Below are 11,184 nucleotides of genomic sequence, written 5' to 3' on the forward strand. Positions count from 1 at the left end.
ATAAATATCATTCTCTAAAGGGGCTACAAATAGCCTCCATTTTGTAAAATTAAATCACATATATTATCAGATCTAAAGTCCACTGGTTATGTCCATGGAACCCTTAGGGGTAATTATTTTTAAAGCTTCCTTCTTCTTAGTAAAATATCACTAAGCTAGTTAAAGCCCTGAATTATAGAATTCCTTTGATCCTCCGCCCCCTCAATCTCCAGATCTCTCTACTTCCCCATTCACAGAGCCACTGCCTGAAGTCTACCTTTCAAGTCTATCATCTGACTCACCTTCCATTGTTTCTCCAATGTCTCTCTGACTTCACAAGACATTTTAAAGGATCCCCTTTGTCTATACAAATCATTCCCACAGAAGGAGGGAGATAGAAGATACTATAATCTCAAATTATTTCGGAGGGATTTGTATGTTTTTCAAGTGGATTTTCTTTCAAAGTAAGTAGCAGTGGTCAGCTGAATAATGTGAAAGTTCCTTGATGTGGCAAACACTGTGTTTCTTTATCTGGATTAGGCCTTTCTCTTTAGTCTCATCTCCTACTATCCCTCTTTCACTTCAGTGACAAGTCTCTGATCTTCACAGATAGTTTCTCACTTCCTGCTTTGCATTTGCTGCTCTTACACCAGGTTAAAAAGTAGGCTTATGTCAATTTATTCACTAAATAGGACCTGTTTGAGTATGGAGATCGTGTGTTGTATCTTATTCAAACCAAGGTAAGGCCCAGCTTATATGAGGTACATAATAAATATTAAATTAAAGGAACGTTTTTCTATAAGACTTTTCATAATATTCTTGGGAGCTTTAGAAGTCAAAATATAATTGAGGATCCTTGTAGGTTAATAAGATGTCAAACTTGAACAAATGTTTTTGACTCCTTACAAAATTAACATAAGAGTTCATTGTAGCCGAAGAGGGATTTGAAGTTACAGTACCTGTATTCAAAACTCCTTCTTCATTTCAGCAATAACTATGAAGCAGGCAGTGCGGTAGGTACTGAGAATTGAAAGAGAGAGAGGGAAAAAAAAGTTTGCCAGAGGCTTCAATTCAAAATGTGTCTGGATTTGACATTCATGAAGCTTATCCAAATTTCACTCAAAAACTCATGGAAATAGAAGAGGAAATAATGATTTCAATATCATCAATTACAAAGACAAGTAAAAATCAATACCAGTATCTGGAAGGAAATGAATGTGAACTAGTAAATGTCCAAGTATTACTTAATGTTCTACCTTGCCATGATCTCACAAAATAGACTTGGCCTTTGGTAACATACATAGCATATGCTTCAATATTCTAAGCAAAGTTATTTTAGAGAAGCCATCTACAAAGGAAACTCCTGGTTGTGCTAGCCTATACTATCTTTTTAAAAAGAAAGTAAGGTAAAGAGAGCTTCTTGTTCCCAATATTATCAGGAAAAAAAGGGGAGTTGGGATTTCTTCTGAGTGTACCAACATGAATCATATGCCAATTTCTGAATCAATCACTGACCAAGAGAATTAAGTGAGTTAATTGGCCAAATTTAGATTGTCTCTCTTTATATTACCTAGAGGGAGAGCAGTAGGGGCAGATGGTTATCCACACATAAACTGCATGGACTAAAAGTGGTCTCTTCCAAGTATAATCACATCACTGGCATAAGAAGAGACAAATATGCCGCACAACCAGGAACTGCGTAAGTCCACTATAAAGTAAAAAGGGAGAAAATCTCCCTTCTGCATTATTTCTCACTAGGAATATGAAGACTCTAGTAGTGGGTACAGCAAAGAGGGAAAATCATGTCTTATTATAATTATGAAATCAGGTTTGACTTCTCAGACCCTACAGAAAAGCTTTGAAAATCCTCAGGAACCCACAAACTGTATCTGAGAGTGACGGCTATAGAAATACTTCTGAAATGTTGATGTCTGCTAATCACTCAGAGATTCTGATTAAATATAGAATGTGATTTTGTTGGTCTAGGATGGGGTCTCAGAGTCTTGGCCTCTAACAATTCACAGACAATAGTAATGCTGCTGGTCCATGAACCACTCTGAGTGGCAAAACTTAAAACAGTAAGGACATAACTGGAAATCCAGAGACAGGAAAGAATTTGTGATTGGTTTACTCTGTTTTCTCTACTGCCTCCTCTGCCCCTCACAATGTCAGTTTTGCTCTAAGACTGATTTCACCCTGATCGTGAGAGGTCTGCAAGAAGCATTGGAGCTTTATGTTTCCTCTTTTCTATCTAGCTGGAGAGAACACTTCCTACCCTAATTAACCAAAGCCTTGAGTTCATGTTCTCTGGACCTACTGAAGCAGTTTCTGCAGCCAGCAAATTGCCATCTGTTGGTTGACTCAAAACTGGGATACATGAATCATTCACTCTCATTACAATATATATATACACATATAGTCATAAACACATGTGTGTGTAGATGTGTATGTGTGTGTATAATATAATAAGTAGGATGAAGTTGCAGGGATGTTGGGCTTCCAAGCTAAAGCAGAAAGTAAGAGTAGAGAACATAATTCCTATAGAGTAATGGGAAAATAAAAATGTTCCACAATATCTAGTAGCTAGAGTTAACTAAAAAAGAAGATGAAGGGAAAGCCTGTTAGAGCTTGAGCCAGGAGCTTTAAAATAGGGACATGAAATTTTCTCACAAAGAACCAAATGGTGAATATCTTAGGCTTTGAGGGTCTCTACACATATCCTTCTCTTATTTTTGAACATCCTTTAAAAAAAATGTAAAAATCCTTCCAGCAGGAGCTACCAATCCTCCTTTATACAAAGCTATAGCCCCAGGGGCACCTGGGTGGCTCAGTAGGTTAAGCATCTGTCTTCAGCTCTGGTCATGATCTCAGGGTCCTGGAATCAAGCCCTGTGTCCAGCCCTGTGTCCAGCCCCACGTCAGTCTCCCAGATCAGCAGGGAGTCTGCTTGTCCCTCTCCCTCTGCCCCTTCCCCAGCTGGTGCTCACTCACTCTTGCTCACTCCCCGCCCCAATAAATAAATAAATAACATCTTAAAAATAAAGAAAAAGAAAAGAAGAAAAGAGGAAGCTGTAGGCCAGGAAGAGATGAGAGAATAGGGACATAGCCAAGTGAGCAGATACTTAGCTGGCTGACCCTAAATGTTTATTGTAAGAAAGGCCAAGTGAAAGAGCCGTGAACTTCCCACCAAAACAGAAAATCAAAGAAAATGGGCACTCAGGGGGCTCATTCATTAAGTGTCTGCCTTTGGCTCAGGCCATGATCCCAGGGTTCTGGGATCGAGCCCGCATCGGGCTCCCTGCTTAGAGGTTAAATCTATAGTAACCTCAACATCTCTGTCAAATCAGTGCTAGTTTCCCATACAATGTTCCCTCTCCCTTTCTTCCTTATGGTTTCTGATTTTTCTCAGATGAAAAATACATTCAATTAAAAATACTTGTCTCCTCAAAGTCCTGTGGAGATGAATTTGTCACGCACACAAATAATGGCACCTAGAAGATAAGTGGAAAACACTTAGTGGAATTTCCAGCAATTTTTGTACAAGTGTAAGTACAGCTGGTATGCTCTATTGACCTTCGCTCTTTTCACTCCCTTTTCTCCCTCAGGAGGCATGGAAGTAAAAGAGCTCTCTGGAGTCTTTAAGGATGAAAATCACATCCTAACAATGGGGAAGCAGAAGGTTGGAAAAAGCTTGGACATCTATGAATTCATAGATAGCCTATGTCCAGAATTTCTCTTATGTGAGAAAAATTAATCTCTTTGTGATGAAAACATTGTAGTTGACATACTCCATTGGCCTTTGCTCTAGGGATCCTGTTACAAAAGTCTGAAGCAATAATAAATGATGTCATTGTGGGGTTGTGGGTGGGTTGAAACGTTAGGAGGCACAGTAGGATCTGGTCTGAAACAAAGATCCCAGTAAAAGCAATGGCAATTTTCTGAATCCTCCAAAGAGAAGAGAGAGATAAAAGGAGAGGAAAGGGGATGGGCTGTCAGATAGGGGAAGGGAGGGGAAGACAGAAAAGGTATAAAAATGCAATGAAATAAGTCAGCAGACAAAACAGAATGCTCATGAGGAAAGCCAGCCATAAAAATAAAAATCAGATCATGAATTTATTATAAAAGTTATTAGAAAGATCAGATAATAACTTTAAAAACAACAATGTTTAGCTATTCACAGACATAAATGAAAATATATTACCCCTTAAATGCAGATACACCTTTTGAAATGAAAACAAGCAGAAATGACACAGAGGTTACAGATGTCACATATAGTATGATGTCACATAAAAACTGTGGAAACACACAACATAATATATTCATTGTGAATAAGTATATGTAAAGTAATGGTATGAATTATGCATAGGATTGATAAACAACAAATTCAAGTGAGTTACTATTTCTGGGAGCAGAGGAGGAAGGAAAATGTGATTGACAAATGGTCTGTAGGAGGTTTCAGTAGTATATAATGTATTTTTTCATTCTCTAAATTTTAAGTAAAAAATAGAGGAATGGTAGAATTGATAGAGCTGGCTCATGCATACTTGGTAATAAATTATGTGTTTTGTATATTTAAAATATGTAATAAGATGCTATTATAGTAGATATATGTCATTATACATTCACCCATAACTACAGAATGTACACCACCGAGAATGAACCATAATGTAAATAAATTATGGACTTTGGGTGATGATGTGTAGGTCCATCAGTTGCAACAATGCACCATTCTGGAAGGGGATGTTAATAATGGAGACTTATGAGGACAGGCAAGGTGGCAGAGGAGTAGCAGACTGAAATGACATCAGATCCCAGGAGTTCAGCTAGATAGGTATCAAACCATTCTGAACACCTACAAATGCAACAGGAGATCGAAGAGAAGAGCAGCAATTCTAGGAACAGAAAATTGACCACTTTCTGAAAGGTAGGACATGTGGAGAAGTGAATTTGAAGCAACGGGAAGATAGACCGCAGGGGAAGGGGCCGGCTCCCGGCAAGTGGTAGAGCCATGGAGCACAAAATCAGAACTTTTAGAAGTCTGCTCCACTGAGGGACATCGCTCCAGAGGCTAAGCAGGGGTGGAGCCCTCACAGGGACAGTGTCACTGCAGGGTCACTGAAAGACAGGGGGTGTCTGAGTGTGGCAGAGCCCCCAGGTATCGGAGTGGGGAAGCTGGCTATATAAACAGAGCTGAAGAGTGAGCTCTCAGCTGGGGGTTACCTTAAACCGTGATCCGCGGCACACTCAGTCCACTGCTCTTTGAGCAGGGACCCCACAAGTGGCAGATGCAAGGACACTCACCTTCCTCCTCTGGAGGCAGGAATCTGCTGGATTTGGAGACTCCAAATGGGGCTGTGTGCCAGAGACAGAAATGCTCGGTCACAGGTCAGGTGAGCCCACAGCACAGATGGAGACCAGGGAAACAGGAGTGATTGACCCCTTTACTGTGAGGGCACACTGAGGAGTGGGGCCCTGAGCTCTCAACTCCTCTGGGCTGGAGATTGGGAGGCCGCCATTTTCATTGCCATCCTCCAGAGCTCTACCGAAAACATTCAGGGAACAAAAACTCCCGAGAGTGAACTCGAGCAGATTACTCAGCCTGGCCTCTGGCAAGGGTGGTGCAATTCCACCTCGGGCAAAGACATTTGAGAATCACTACAACAGGCCCCTCCCCCAGAAGATCAGCAAGAATATCCAGCCAAAACCAAGCTACCATTCAAGGAGAGTGAACAGCAGACCTCCTGAGCTAGGGGAAAGCAATGCATGGAATTCATGGCTTTCCCCCCATGATCCTTTAGTCTTCCAAAGTTAATTAAATTTTTTTAATTTTATTTTTTTCTTATTCTAGTCTATTCTTATTCTAATTTTTCTATTCTATTCTTATTCTAAATTTTCTTATTCTATTCTTATTCTAATTTTTTTAATTTTTCTTCTTTTCTTCTTAAATGCTTTTTGACTAGTTTATCTTAACAATACCTTTCTAAAAAAATCTTTTAAAACCTTCATTATAAAAAAAATAAATAAGCCTTCATTATAGTCACATTTTATCCTTCATTGTGTTTAACCTATTTTTCATGTACATATAGGGGTTTTTTTTCTAAAAAATTTTGTATACAATTTCTTCTCATAGAGCAAAATATACCCTAAATCTAGCACAGGGCTTGGTTCTAGTCTCCAGCCTGAGCATGTTCTCTTCCCCTCACCCTTTTTTGTTCTTTCTTTATCCAACCAACTTATCTTATCAATTCTTTTAGAATTTTTAAAATTTTCATCTTTACAGTCATATTCCATCTCTTCATCGTGTTTATCCTTATTTTGTATATGTATATGTTTTTGCATATATATAATATAATAATAATAAATAATATATAAGTTTTTAATATATTTATATGTAAATGCCTAAAAACATATATAATATATATTATTTTTTTTTCTATATTCTCTAAATATATAAGATTTTCTTTCTTTAAAATTTTGGGAGGTAGATTCTTATAAGAGACCAAAATACACTCAAAATCAAGTGGGTGTCTCTGTTCTGTTCACTAGTCTAATATATATATATATATATATATATATATATATATATATATATTCTTTTTACCCCCTTTCATATATATATATACATATACATACATATATATGTATATATGTTCTTTTTACTGCCTTTCTTCTCCCCCCAGTTTGGGGTCTCTTCTGATTTGGTTATGTATATTTTCCTGGGGTCTTTGCCACCTTTTTAGTATTTTATTCTCTCATTCACATATTCTTTTTTTTTAAGATTATTTATTTATTTAACTGACACAGAGAGAGATCACAAGTAGGCAGAGAGGCAGGCAGAGAGAGAGGGGGGAAGCAGGCTCCCTGCTGAGCAGAGAGCCTGATGTGGGGCTTGATCCCAGGACCCTGAGACCTTTACCTGAGCTGCAGGCAGAGGCTTAACCCACTGAGCCACCCAGGTGCCCCTCATTCATATATTCTTATCTGGATAAAATGACAAGGCAGAAAAACTCACAACAAAAACAAAAAAAGAACAAGAGGCAATACTTAAGGCTAGGGACCTAATCAATACAGACATTGGTAACCTGTCAGATCTAGAGTTCAAAATGACAATTCTCAAGGTGCTAGCTAGGCTTAAAAAAGGCATGGAAGATATTAGAGAAACGCTGTCCAGAGAAATAAAATCCCTTTCTGGGGAAATAAAAGAACTAAAATCAAACCAAGCTGAAATCAAAAAAGCTATTAATGAGGTGCAATAAAAAATGGAGGCTCTTACTGCTAGGATAAATGAGGCAGAAGAGAGAATTAGTGATATAGAAGACCAAATGACAGAGAATAAAGAAGCTGAGCAAAAGAGAGACAACTACTGGACCATAAGGGGAGAATTCAAGAGATAAGTGATACCATAAGACAAAACAATATTAGAATAATTGGGATTCCAGAAGAAGAAGAAAGAGAGAGGGGGCAGAAGGTATATTGGAGTGAATTATTGTAGAGAATTTCCCTAATATGGCAAAGGGAACAAGCATCAAAATCCAGGAGGTGCAGAGAAACCCCTCAAAATCAAAAAGAATAGGTCCACACCCCATCATCTAATAGTGAAACTTAGAAGTCTTAGCGACAAAGAGAAAATCCTGAAAGCAGTCCAGGACAAAAAGTCTGTAACATACAATGGTAAAAATATTAGATTGGCAGCAGACTTATCCACAGAGACCTGGCAGGCCAGAAAGAACTGGCATGATATATGCAGAGCAGTAAATGAGAAAAACATGCAGCCAAGAATACTATATCCAGCTAGGCTATCATTGAAAATAGAAGGAGAGATAAAAAGCTTCCAGGACAAACAAAAACTAAAAGAATTTGTAAACACCAAACCAGCTCTACAAGAAATATTGAAAGGGGCCCTCTAAGCAAAGAGAGACCCTAAAAGTAGTAGACCAGAAAGGAACAGAGACAATATATGGTAACAGTCACCTTACAGGCAATACAATGGCACTAAATTCATATCTCTCAATAGTTACCCTGAATGTAAATGGGCTAAATGCCCCAATCAAAGGACACAGGGTATCAGAATGGACAAAAAAACAAAATCCCTCAATATGCGGTCTACAAGAAACTCATTTTAGACCCAAAGGCACCTCCAGATTTAAAGTGAGGGGGTGGAAAACAATTTACCATAATAATGGACATCAAAAGAGAGCTGGGGTGGCAATCCTTATATCAGATAAATTAGACTTTAAGCCAAAGATTATAATAAGAGATGAGGAAAGACACTATATCATACTCAGAGTCTGTCCAACAAGAAGATCTAACAATTTTATGCCCCTACATGGGAGCAGCCCACTATATAAACCAACTAATAACAAAATCAAAGAAACACATTGACAAGAATACAATAATAGAAGGGGACTTTAACAACCCCCTCACTGAAATGGACAGATCATCCAGGCAAAAGATCAACAAGGAAATAAAGGCCTTAAATGACACACTGGATCAGATGGACATCACAGATATATTCAGAACATTCCATCCCAAGGCAACAGAATACACATTCTTCTCTAGTGCACATGGAGCATTCTCCAGCATAGATCACATCCCGGGTCACAAATCAGGTCTCAACTGGTACCAAAAGATTGGGATCATTCCCTGCATATTTTCAGACCACAATGCTCTGAAGCTAGAACTCAATCACAAGAGGAAATTTGGAAAGAACCCAAATACATGGAGGCTAAAGAGCATCCTACTAAAGAATGAATGGGTCAACCAGGAAATTAAAGAAGAATTGAAAAAAAAATCATGGAAACAAATGATAATGAAAGCACAACTATTCAAAATCTGTGGGACACAGCAAAGGCAGTCCTTAGAGGAAAATATATAGCGAAACAAGCCCTTCTCAAGAAACAAGAAAGGTCTCAAATACACACCCTAACTCTACACCTAAAGGAGCTGGAGAAAGAATAGCAAAGAAAGCCTAAACCCAGCAGGAGAAGGGAAATAATAAATATCAGAGCAGAAATCAATGAAATAGAAACCAAAAAAGCAGGAGAACAAGTCAATGAAACTAGGAGCTGGTTCTTTGAAAGAATTAATAAGATTGATAAACCCCTGGTCAGACTTATCAAAAAGAAAAGAGAAAGGACCCAAATAAATAAAATCATGAATGAAAGAGGAGAGATCACAACCAACACCAAAGAAATACAAACAATTATAAGAACATATTATGAGCAACTATACGCCAGCAAATTTGACAATCTGGAAGAAATGGATGCATTCCTAGAGAAATATAAACTATCAAAACTGAACTAGGAAGAAATATAAAACCTGAACAAACCCATAACCAGTAAGGATATTGAAGCAGTCATCAAAAATCTCCCAGAAAACAAGAGTCCAGGGTCAGATGGCTTCCCATGGGAATTCTGCCAAGCATTTAATGAAGAATTAATTCCTATTCTCCTGAAACTGTTCCAAAAAATAGAAATGGAATGGAAACTTCCAAACTCATTTTATGAGGCCAGCATTACCTTGATCCCAAAACCAGACAAAAACCCCATCAAAAAAGAGAACTAAAGACCAATATCCTTGATGAACACAGATGCAAAAATTATCACCAAAATACTAGCCGATGGGATCCAACAGTACATTAAAAGGATTATTTACCACAACCAAGTGGGATTTATTCCAGGGCTGCAAGGTTGGTTCAACATCTGCAAATCAATCAATGTGATACAATACATTAATAAAAGAAAGAACAAGAACCATATGATACTCTCCATAGATGCTGAAAAAGCATTTGATAAAGTACAACATCCTTTCTTGATCAAAACTCTTCAGAGTGTAGGGACAGAGGGTACATGCCTCAATATCATCAAAGCCATCTATGAAAAACCCACAGAGAATATCATTCTCAATGGAGAAAAACTGAGAGCTTTTCTGCTAAGGTCAGGAACACAGCAGAGACGTCTATTATCACCACTGCTATTCAATATATTACTAGAAGCCCTAGCCTCAGCAATCAGATAGCAAAAAGAAATTAAAGGCATCCAAATCGGCAAAGAAGAAGTCAAACTATCACTCTTTGTAGACGATATGATATTTTATGTGGAAAACCCAAAAGACTCCACTCCAAATCTTCTAGAACTTGTACAAGAATTCAGTAAAGTGTTGGGATATAAAATCAATGCACAGAAATCAGTTGCATTTCTATACACCAACAACAAGACAGAAGGAAGAGAAATTAAGGAGTCAATCCCATTTACAATTGCACCCCAAACTATAAGATACCTAGGAATAAACCTAACCAAAGAGGCAAAGAATTGTAGTCAGAAAACTATAAAGTACTCATGAAAGAAACTGAGGAAGACACAAAGAAATGGAAAAATGTTCCATGCTCCTGGATTGGGAGAGCAAATATTGTGAAAATGTCTATGCTACCTAAAGCAATCTACACGTTTAATGCAATCCCTATCAAAATTCCATCCATTTTTTTCCAAAGAAATGGAACAAATAATCCTAAAATTTATATGGAAGAGAAAATACCTTGAATAGCTGGAGGAATGTTGAAAAAGAAAGCCGAAGTTGGTGGCATCACAATTCCAGACTTCAAGCTCTATTACAAAGCTGTCATCATCAAGACAGTATGGTACTGGCACAAAAACAGACACATAGATCAATGGAACAGAATAGAGAGCCCAGACATAGACCCTCAACTCTATGGTCAACTAATCTTCGACAAAGCAGGAAAGAATGTCCAATGGAAAAAAGACAGTATCTTCAACAAATGGTGTTGGGAAAATTGGACAGCTGCATGCAGAAAAATGAAACTGGACCATTTCCCTACACAACACATGAAAATAGACTCCAAATGGATGACGGACCTCATTGTGAGAAAGGAATCCATCAAAATCCTTCAGGAGAACACAGGCAGCAACCTCTTCAACCTCAGTCACAGCAACTTCTTCCTAGAAACATCACCAAAGGCAAGGGAAGCAAGGGCAAAAATGAACTATCGGGACTTCATCAAGATCAAAAGCTTTTACACAGCAAAGGAAACAGTCAACAAAACCAAAAGACAACTGACAGAATGGGAGAAGATATTTGCAAATGACATATCAGATAAAGGACTAGTATCCAAAAATCTATAAAGAACTTATCAAACTCAACACCCAAAGAACAAATAATCCAATCAAGAAATGGGTAGAGGACATGAACA

The sequence above is a fragment of the Enhydra lutris genome, unplaced genomic scaffold (genome assembly GCF_002288905.1).
Source record: "Enhydra lutris kenyoni isolate GAN:26980312 unplaced genomic scaffold, ASM228890v2 scaffoldscaffold27, whole genome shotgun sequence".
Classification (NCBI taxonomy): Eukaryota; Metazoa; Chordata; class Mammalia; order Carnivora; family Mustelidae; genus Enhydra; species Enhydra lutris.